An 11,405-nucleotide genomic window follows, 5' to 3' on the forward strand; every position below is an offset into this window, starting at 1 on the left:
TGGTAGATCGTATAGTACAATATTAAAAAAGTTATCGTCTTTTTTAGAGCGTCCGGATATTAATGGGAGTCACTGTATATATGTGGATCTTAAATACATTTCAATATGAAATTTTTGATTCTCTAGATTTGGCGATATTCAATCTATTGTAACTTCGTCAAAAACAATTGTACAGCAACAAATTTGAACTCATTTTACAGCTTGAAGAGTCTCGACTGTTGTCATCCGTCGGTCGTGTGTATAGAAGATATTTTTCCATGATACTAACGATGATAGAAAGATGAAAAGAGGAAATTCAATCTACAAAAACCTGCAATAGATTCATTCAGAAAAAATATTTTTGCTGCTTCTACAGACGATTCAATTTGTAGCTTTTTCGACCAAAAAATCGTGTCCTCGGTCTTTCACCGGACATATATCATGCACGAATCTTCTGCGAAAGTAGAGGCTTCAGCTTCAAAATGATTCGTAATTTATTACTGTACTATTTTTTTTTAACGAAATCATTATCGTTGACATACCGACAACTTCTCGAGAATCGAGAATGTACGAATAGTCTGTTCAACACCTTTTTGGATCCACTGGAAATATAGAAAAGAAATTTCAATAGAAAATCAATCAAGTCTAAAAAAAAAGATGGCCTATCGTTTTTCCTCGTCCCGACGCGCGACGCCGCGCATCGCGATACATTAATACATTCGCGGGATTCCAGCAGCTCGTTGGAAATGTTCTTTATTCTTGTGCGGCTCCCGATCGAAAATGAAATGTCAAGGGCTTCATTTGCAATTTGATTCCGCCGATGAAACTTTCATTAAACCGTGCAATTACGCGTGCCTCCGCGTTCCGAGTCTCGCATACATACAATAGCTCCCTCGATTTCGCAACGATCGACATTCGAACTCTATGGAAATCGTGCACGCGCGCCGCGGATCTTTCTGAAAGCGATCGAGGGTGAAACGGCCGAAGACCGCGCTTGTAACTGAATACAACACGGTGAAACGTGCATCAATCCTTCCGGTATCCTTGACGTTTCGCGGGTTCAATTTTTGCCGATCTTTTCCACGCAACGTGAACCGCGAGGACCTTGCGGAAATACTTTTGCGTTTCTCGTCGAGTCGAAATCAGGAATGGTGAAAACTCTATTCTTCACTCGTTCCGAGGTGAAATCGGCGCCTATTGCTTCCCTGTTTGATTATGGTGATGTCTGTGATGTCCAGTGACGTCCGAGACTGTCGGTCTTTGTGCGAATTTCACGATTTTTATCGTTAGACTGCGGATTCATGCATTTATGACGAAAATGGTGAAATCGAGAACTGTAAAAAGACGACAACTTTTTTTAATATTGTACTATGCGATTTGAACTTTTCTGGGAAGCTAGAGCAATTAGTTTACTACAGGATGTGAAGAAATTCTTTTTTCGAAAATAGCAATTGATCGGAATTGAAGACAAAATACTATAAGTTGTATTTTACAGTACGTTTTGTAGGTCTGTGTCAATTATATGCACTGTGAAAGTTTCATCGAAATTGGTTGATGAGGGAAAAAACGACAGGCATTGAAAGATGTAAGAATTCTTAAATATAGGTCGAAAATTGTTAAAACCTGCAATTTTTACCATCTTTGAACGTTTGTAGCTCATTGCAACGACGACTGATTTTCACGAAATTTTCAGAATATTTTTCATTGACAGAAATCTACAAAACGTATTTTTAAAATTTTCAATATAGGCCCACATAAAAAAATTCCAAAATGTTTAGTATTTTTTCTAAAATTCCGATCAATTTCTGACTCCGAAAAAATTTCTTCTCACATCCTGTAGTAAACGAATTGCTCTAGCTCCCCAAAAATGTTCAACTTGTATAGTACAATATTAAAAAAGCTATCGTCTTTTTTGGAGCGTCCGATTATTAATTCGTATGAACTTTTCCAATGGAAAATTCGACATTTGACCCGTTCTAAGGTGAAAGTAGCAACGGTTACTTCCCCATTTAATACGATGCTAACATTCAGCGATTCGATCTTTATTCAAGGTCACGTTTCCAGGGACTAGTAGGTGAAGTCATGACTTGGAGAAAAGTTTATTACCCGAATGAACATGTTCGTTTGATAAGGGAATGCCTTTCCCAACCAAGTTGGGCAGGTTTAAGCCTCTGCCAAGCGAATTTGTAGATAGTGTATAACTCAAGAAGAATAATAAATCAGTGTTCGACTTTGTTGAGATTTCTACTTCGATGCACTTTCTATACTAGCTTCTGCTATAAACACACAACAATATTTCGTTTACGAGTCGAATGACTACTCTACGAAAATTACTGTCCAGACGCCATACGTGCCTTCTACTTGGTTCATTCTTTTCGCCTAGGTGAACACGGAGAATGATAGGAATTCGCACGAGTTGCCATCATCGCGAAATGACCGAAACGACAAGGAAAGTTGACTTCAAATCGTGTTGAAACCCCGACTACTTGTGATACGCTTTTTCCCTATGTTATAAATACCGAAGAATTTGGAGAATTTAGCTTCCGTACATTATTGTATTCGAATACTTCGGAATTGAAATTCTTTTTGAAGATATTTGCTGCGATCACAAATACCGATGGGAAAGAGCAATGTTTTATCCGATTTATAAGAACGCTATTATCGGTGAAATATGATAGTGGAAAATATTTCTCGGACGTTTAATCGATTCCAAATTGTTCCGTCAAGTTTTCAATGCTTGAAATGCATGCGAATGTTTAACGTGGTTTCAAACGAAACCGGATGTCGCAACGAAATCTTTGATCGCTTTAAACACATTTTGTTCCGACGGTTTTTCTCAATTCTTTCAAAAACCGTTTGGTTTCACGAAAAACGTAATACGAGATAAAAGATGCAGCCTGGCGAGATCTGCCGATTTTGTTTGACATAGTTTTCGATATAGTTAATAATTTAGGAGATACTCGGGAATAATGAACTTGCGTGGATTGAATTAATTATTTTAATGTTGAAGGGCCAGATCGAGCTCAAACTTTGTACAGATTTTTTTTATTAATTGGAACAATCTGTCACAAAAATATTTCGAAAAAAATTTTCTCCAAGAGTAGACAAGATAGTGGGATATACTTGAATAAATATAGTTTATTACTAGACAGCGGGTTTTATGCATTTATGACAAAAATGAATAAGTGTAATTTAAAACAGTGAAAACATTCGAAGAATTCGAAAACATTGTTATATTATTTTCAACCTATTATATGTATTAAGAAAGAAAATTTTCTATTTCACTCCAGTTTGTTGCAATTCAGGTAGAAAATTTTTATTTTGCATAAACATCCGCTGTCTACAGAAAAACAATATTAACACATATGATGCCACAGTTGTGTCGAATTAAAATTGAATTACTTGACGATTTATAATTACAAAGTAATTCAATTAGTCGCTTCATTCAATTAAATTATAATGTAATTTGTAATTCTGGTCTCCTATACAATTAAACTACGATGTAATTCGTTTTTACAATTGAAATACAATGACAAAGAACGCTGACGATGATGACGCACATTATTCATAAATTCATAGTGTGTGCTCTGAAATAAACTTGTTCATTACGTTCGTTTCAGAAAAGAAATATAAATTATCGAAAGTTTTGAATTAGTTTTAATGAACACTCTTTGTTCAAACATCTTATCACTGAGATTCTGGAAGGTTGGTCATCGTCGCATAAGAAAACATCCTCATTAACATAAACATAAACGTAAAATTAAGTTGTCTGTGAATGCGAGATAGAAGAAGAACAAGAAGAAGAAGCACGGATAAAACATGAAAGATGTTTTTCACATTAAGCGAGTAGTGTACACATTGAGTAATTCACATTATATTGTATTTCGATTACACTCACGATTCGCGTAATTAGCAATTAAATTAAGTGAAAGGTTCAAATTGTATAATGCAATTACAATGTATTTAAATTAGCGCAACTCCGTATGTGACTCTTGGGCCGCCGCGCCACGCCGTATGAACTACATATTGATTTTCATTATGAACTATAAAATCCTCAGTCTAATAAATAAGGCAGATCAAACATATAAGATCGCGATAATCACACAGAAAGAGGGAATAGCTGGAGGAACGCCCTTAATCCGGAGAGCTCCTCAATTAGTGAAAGGCTAACGGCATGGCGCGGCGTGCGTAAGAGGATCAACTAAATCCCGCCATTAAACCGCGACCAGAAAAGAGGTCTGGTCTCGTAGTCAGCATTGGGGTCTCGGCAAAGAGTTTGACTGGTCTCGCGTGTGTTCAAGCTAGCTGGTACACAGAGGAACCAACCGGCCAGCAACTGTAAAATACACCCAAACCCGAAGGCCGTCCACCTTGCGCTTATACCGGGTGTCCTGTGTAACCGGTCTCGTTCCGGTCTCCGGCGATCGTTATCGAATTAACGTTAATGCCTTTACGTAACCGCCCGACGAGCTAAAGTGCCGTGAATACTTATAAACTCAAGCACATTTTCTACATTATTTCTTCGATACTTCTCGAGAGACCACTGACCGAGCACACGTTTGTGACAAGGTGGTTCAGGAGATTTTATATGTAATCAATTTTTCCACTTGTTGCTACTTTTTGATGTGCCGAATTGTACAACACGATGTTATTAGGCCTGTGAATATTTATAATTATTGATACTGTGGCTCCTTCCAATGGTCATCGTCAACAGACAGCGGATCTGTATGAAAAATAAAAATGCTTTTTGCTTCAATTACAGGACATAGTTTATCTCTCTGTTTTGTAGTTTTATTAAGTCATAAAGAATGCGCGTTGTAATTTTCAAGTTCTCGTAATCGTTCTACTGTTTCAAATTACACCCGCTGATTTTTCTCATTAATGCATAAAATGTACTAGCGAAAGAATTTATTTTTATCATACATATAGTGTTTTCATTGGCATACTTTCCGTCGTACCGTGATTATGGAAAGAGTTTTGTTTAAATAAGACGATCATCGTTTTTATAGGGCGATATTACCTTCGGCTGCAATAACCACACATTTTTTTTAAAAATGAAAAGCGGACTGAACCACTATGTAGGAGTTCAAAGTAGAATAGTTCAGAAAAACGGTTACCAGATAAAATTGTATCCATGAAATGTCCAAGCTTTTCAATACAATATAAAGTATGAAGATCCACAGTCCAATCACGAATGTTCAAATTGTTCGAAGTGCAAGTAACAATTTTAAGTAGAAACTTACTTTTGCAGAATTCTTCCGTCATTGGGTCAGACTTGAAACATCCGAAGAACGCGTCTAAACCCCTCGAAGTATCGTCTGCAAAACGAATATCCATCAGTAATTAATAACGGAGTACCGAGCTGTTAATTGGCAGCGAGCAGCAGCCGCAGGTATCTGGGCCATCCGCTTGGGTCGTACGGTTGGCTGACCGTATCGCATAAAAGTGGCATTATTTAAATGAAGTCTATAAATGAAATTAACAGGTCTCAAGCTCGTTTCAAATCCGACATATGTCCGTTCGAAGACAATACTAGTTAACTTCACGTTCATTTGCATTGAAGGTATCCAATTCTAAAGCGAAGTAGTTGGAATGTTGAAAAAAGCACACGGAAATATGAAAATCTCGACGGTGTTAAAACTCCGACGCGACAGACTACAAAAAACATATCAGAACCTACTTCACCGAACTGTACGACTCTCTAAATGCGGTAGAACCTCGTTAGTTGCACAAAATGGCGCCGAAAACGCGTGCAACGAAAGAGGTCTGATTCTCGAGAAATTGACGATATTTAACCTGCTATAATTTCGTCAAAAATAATCGTAAAGCAATAAACTAAGACTTATTTTATAGCTTAGAGATTCTACTTTCGCACACCATTAATCATTTCCCTCTGCCATATTTGTACACGACGTAACAGATGAGAAACAAAAGACCCGTTTTCCTTGAAAAATCCAGTAAATTGAAACGCCTGTAAAAATAGTATAACATTTTTTTGCGTGAATGAATCTACCACGGGTTTGTAGATTGAAGCCCTCCCTTTGCAATGATATCTTAAAAATCGATGTACGATTCTTTTTCACTGTTTTATGGAACAACAAGGAGGACCATATTCGGTGTACCTCATAATTATAAATGGTAAAAAATTGCGATTACGGTAACCGCAGAATAAATCGTACTGCGAGACACATGCAAATCATACGAATCTTCTGCCCTTCTAGGAAATAATAATTGATAAAGAAGTCCCACTCATGGTACACTCGTAGAGCAAAGACTTTATATTGGTCATTCCTATTCCGAAGCGCACTCAAAACGGCTCAATCATCCCGGAACGTCCAACGAAACGACAGCTCAATAAAGCCAACCAAAAGTTGACCTCGCTAGTCGCCGAGAGGAAGAAGACCCTCGGCGTCAAAGATCGCCGACATCAAAAAACCCGACATTTTATTTACAATGACACACTGTCAGACCGCAAAGCCGACTAGTCTCTTGCACATTTGCAGAACGGACCTTTTCATCATCGTCAGTGGCCGTGTCGAAAAGTCTGACCCCCTGATCGGCACCCTGGCAATAAATCCCGCTGTCAGAAGGAGGCGCGTGCCATTCTTCGTCCCATTTCCGTCGCCTGGACGCATCCTGCCGTGAAAATGATGACACGCGATCACCGAACGATCAATCAATTCGCGAAATACTCGTTCCGAATTTTTTCACTCTTTCTTTGGCCTCACCCCCACTCTCCCTCTCTCTCTCTCTCTCTCTTTCTCTTTCACACCCTTCTTTCTATCTATTTTTTCGTATCTTCTGGTCGTTCATCCTCCGGCAGCACGAGGCGCGGTATCGACGCGACGGCCGCACAATACGCCTAGAAAGTGTGTCAGAGGTGTACGTTTCAATTCTCTCCGAAGATTTTTCGCGGCGAGCCGTTGCTGCATAGGCCGCGGAACAGGTGATTAATAGCACTCCCTGTTTCGCAGTAACGAGCATTGAACGCGACGTAATGCGTGACCGCGCGCATAATCGATCTCCAAAGCAGATATCGAGATCGGTTCCCCCGCTGAACAAGATCGAACCTTGAATATTCATTATTAGCCGGCCCGGTAGCCGCCGCTTCCTCGACTTCTCTGGAAATCGCGGTCGTGGGAAGCCGACGACAAGATCGTTACACCCTTGTGCCCCGATCTCTCCTCGGGCTGCAATGCGAACCGTTGCGGCAATGCAACTTCTTCATCTTCTTGATCTAGACGTCTTCGGAATCATTGGATCTTTCGTTGCAACAGTTCTAGCCATCTTCGTCATCATTGTATTTCCAAGTACTAATTTCAACGTATAAGGTGGAGTGGTCCTCCCACCCTCACCTCCTTATGGTGGGAGAGGGAATTATTTCAAAATCTTCAATGGGAAACCCTTAAGAAATTGTTAAAGATGCTTTCAGTTTTAATTCTGAAAGAAAATTGACCTCTGACCGCACTGCACTGCCTTTTATACCTAGTAATAAGACGTAGTTCGCCACACGCCCACAGTGGCGCGTCGAGCAGTCCCCTCCTCGATTTGTTGGAGAAATACAACGTGTTGAGAATGGGCTTTCCCATTGAAGAATTTGAAATAATTCAATCTCCCCCCCACCCTCAGGAGGTGGCGGTGTGGGATCAATTATGGTGTTATTGAATAGCATTCTTAAAAATATCAAATACGTCTACTTTTATTTTTCTGATCTGTGATGTGTATTTCTCGAGATATCCCCAATTTTCAACGATTTTTTACCCATTTTGGTTTTTGTCCATTACAGCGCCATCTGTGAATTCTTTCTGGAGAATCCAAATCTGCACTGAGAAATGGGGGTTCCCATTTAAGCTTTTTATCTTCCCCCACCTCCACTACCAGGGGGTGGCGGTGGGGGGTCGAGTTTGGTATCATTGGATGTCCCCCTTCGCGACGAACAACTTTCATTACCCACTAGTTTTGATCCGATGCATAGTTCTGGAGATATTTCAATGTCTTCAGATGAAATTACCACAAAATGACCCTGTATAAAAATGTATACATATAAGTGTTCTCCTAATTACTCTCCAACATGTTTCATCAGCTATTTTCGAGATCATTGGAATCTTGAGTTTTATGTACAGTTTTTAGTGGGACGTAATTAGGATATTGTAAGCCAAGTCCAATTGTTGGCTGAAGCTAAATAAATATTTAGAGTTGAATCTCACCACAGTACATCAGGTGCTAAAAGCTGGAAAAGATTGTGTCGGCCACCGTTTCTTGATCATCCTGTGTAAAGTTGATGTGTGTTCTGCAGTGGCAGGGCGTGCTCGCCCGACTTCCGAGTACTTCCCATGGCCAGTGATACGCATTATAAATACAATTTGGCCGATCGTTACGTGCACCTTTCGCGAGGGTTTGATGGATCCTCGGATTTACGGCCGGTTATGAACGCTAATGCGAGTTTCGTGTATCCCGAGTGCCCGGCGTGATTTAGTATCTTAATAGGACATGACGGTGAAATCTGACTCGTGATCATTTCTCGTCCTACCGCGGTAATTAATTCAATTGTGCGAGCGTGGCCCGGCTGATGCGCGATCGTCGCGCGTCGCCGCGACACGAGGACGATCGTGTGCCGAGCCATCATCGCATCGTTTCGCAACACTGTCACTTAATTCCGACTCGTAAAACTGCCTCCGATCTGCTCAATCCTCAATTTTCCCCCGGATTTGTTAACGAGATCGTCGCCTGACTTTTAATTGCGGGCATAACAACGCGATATTAACTGCGAACATTTATGGGGTATTCTAATTTTCGAGGTTGTTTAGCAATTTTTTCAGAAAAACTATTCAACATTTTGCATTCGGATTTTGCACACATAGTTATTAGGGTTTTAAGTATAGGGTTTTAATTATTTCATGTAAAAATAATCAAAATTACATGAGTTATACGGTTAATCGCAAAAAATTATTTAACTAAATTTTATTATTAAACTAAAAAATTATTTCCATGCTAGTGATGTTGTAAAAGTCGAACCGAAGTTAAAAGAAAATGTAAAATTGATTTTGAACAGCTGTTGTCCGAAATGATCGTGCGACAGGAAAAACGGTAGAAATCGCTCAACTTTTTAAACATTTATAACTTTTGAACCATTGATACTCCAGGATCGAAACGTGGACTTCTCACATCTTCTCGTCCAAATCTACCGGATAACATAGGAAAAAGTAAAAATTTATAGGAGAAAGGTTACGCAAGGAAAAGAGCGGCCAAAAAATGGATTTTCTCTTTCAATCATCTTACACCTCTTAAAATAATATAACAATGTCCTTAAATTTTTCCATTTGACCCATTTATTTTTCACATAGATAGATCAAATCCACAGTCTAATTACTATCAACATTCAATTGAATATTATAAAGGGGTTTTCAATTAGGACATGACAACTTTAAGTTTAAATAAAACACAGAAAGATTGAAATATCCAGCATGAAATCCACACCATACGCTCAGTGTTTGTGGATGCAATGAAGTTGTCACACTGGCACAGGAATATCCAAAAGTGAAAATGTTGATTCAAATTTATTCACCATCGCACGCACAGCTTGTTTGGTGGGACCATTATTGCGACCAAAAATCGGAGTAAGCGCTCTTAAAGTTGCGACTAATATCGATTCAGAATTTCTGTAGTAAGTTTTAATGATTTCCAAACGTTGCTGGTTCGTGAACTTTACCATGAGAAAAATGTAAACCTTCACAGACGCGTTGACATCGACAAATCATAAAAAAAGTTTGAGGTTATGTTCCGTGTTATAAAACAAAAAGGTTATGTTTCTATCGAAAAACCCTTTATTTGATCAGTGAAAATTAATGTTCTTTCGAAGCAATAATCTGATCCTGCTAAATTGCTTTATCACACTAACGCGTTGAAGTCTCCGAGGCGCCAACGGTAATAAGTTTTAATGATTTCCAAACGTTGCTGGTTCGTGAACTTTACCATGAGAAAAATGTAAACCTTCACAGACGTGTTGACATCGACAAATCATAAAAAAAGTTTGAGGTTATGTTCCGTGTTATAAAACAAGAAGGTTATGTTTCTATCGAAAAACCCTTTATTTGATCAGTGAAAATTAATGTTCTTTCGAAGCAATAATCTGATCCTGCTAAATTGCTTTATCACACTAACGCGTTGAAGTCTCCGAGGCGCCAACGGTAATAAGTTTTAATGATTTCCAAACGTTGCTGGTTCGTGAACTTTACCATGAGAAAAATGTAAACCTTCACAGACGCGTTGACATCGACAAATCATAAAAAAAGTTTGAGGTTATGTTCCGTGTTATAAAACAAAAAGGTTATGTTTCTATCGAAAAACCCTTTATTTGGTCAGTGAAAATTAATGTTCTTTCGAAGCAATAATCTGATCCTGCTAAATTGCTTTATCACACTAACGCGTTGAAGTCTCCGAGGCGCCAACGGTAGTCCCGCTCATTGAAATCACCGACAGCATCGACACTTCGATATACATATGTACATTATACTCTAACGATATACAATATCTGGCTGCATCGAATGTAATCGATCATTACACCCGACGACAATTTCGTTGGCCAGATTAATTACAATCGACAGAGCGAATCGCATTAACGTGGAATTGCTTTCGAAGGAATCAACCGAATTCCATTGTCTCTGTGTCACCGACGCGGCGGCGTTACAACACGCTCGTTTCGATTTATTACGAGCACCGACAGCAGCACAAAATTTTCGCAATTACAGGGCGTAAACAGCGGCCCGTACAAGCCACTTCACTTATCTACCGTCGCTTGTCAAACATTATAAATAGCCACGAGACTGTAGTGCAGTGTGCACTTCACGCCACATGTCAAATATCTAATCGAAACGTCGAAATTAAAAGCTCTGCTGCTCCCAGCAAGGCTCGGTCAACTTATGCTCCTCGATGACAGTCTTTGTATTTCCCCCACACAAATCCACCTATGATCGTTAAACAGTTTGCGGATGATTAATGTTATCGTTCAGCAATCAGGGAATTAGATGAAACAGTTACAGGTACAGCATTCCAAGTTCATCCAAGTTCATTGCAAATCAAAAAATCAAGTTTTCCGGAAAATTTGTTTCCTTAAATTATTGAAATCAAACAGAATCTATTATTCCTAAATTCAACTTTTTAGTGCGTTTAACAACGAACTTGCAATATTTATTTGAAATTTACATAGATTGCTCTGTACCTAATGGTTCGCGCTAATTTTGGCTGATACCTCAAACAATGGACAGTCAGCGAATGTTATTAATCATTATGTGGCAGCAAAGCCATTAGAGATGAATTTATGTGTATCTATTTGTGTATAAATATGTTCTTTTTTGTCAATTTATTATTAGACTGCGGATCTTTATGCATCTATAGCAAAATTGAAGAGATGAAATTGAAGAAAATTG

This window comes from Lasioglossum baleicum, chromosome 6 (assembly GCF_051020765.1).
Source record: "Lasioglossum baleicum chromosome 6, iyLasBale1, whole genome shotgun sequence".
Classification (NCBI taxonomy): Eukaryota; Metazoa; Arthropoda; class Insecta; order Hymenoptera; family Halictidae; genus Lasioglossum; species Lasioglossum baleicum.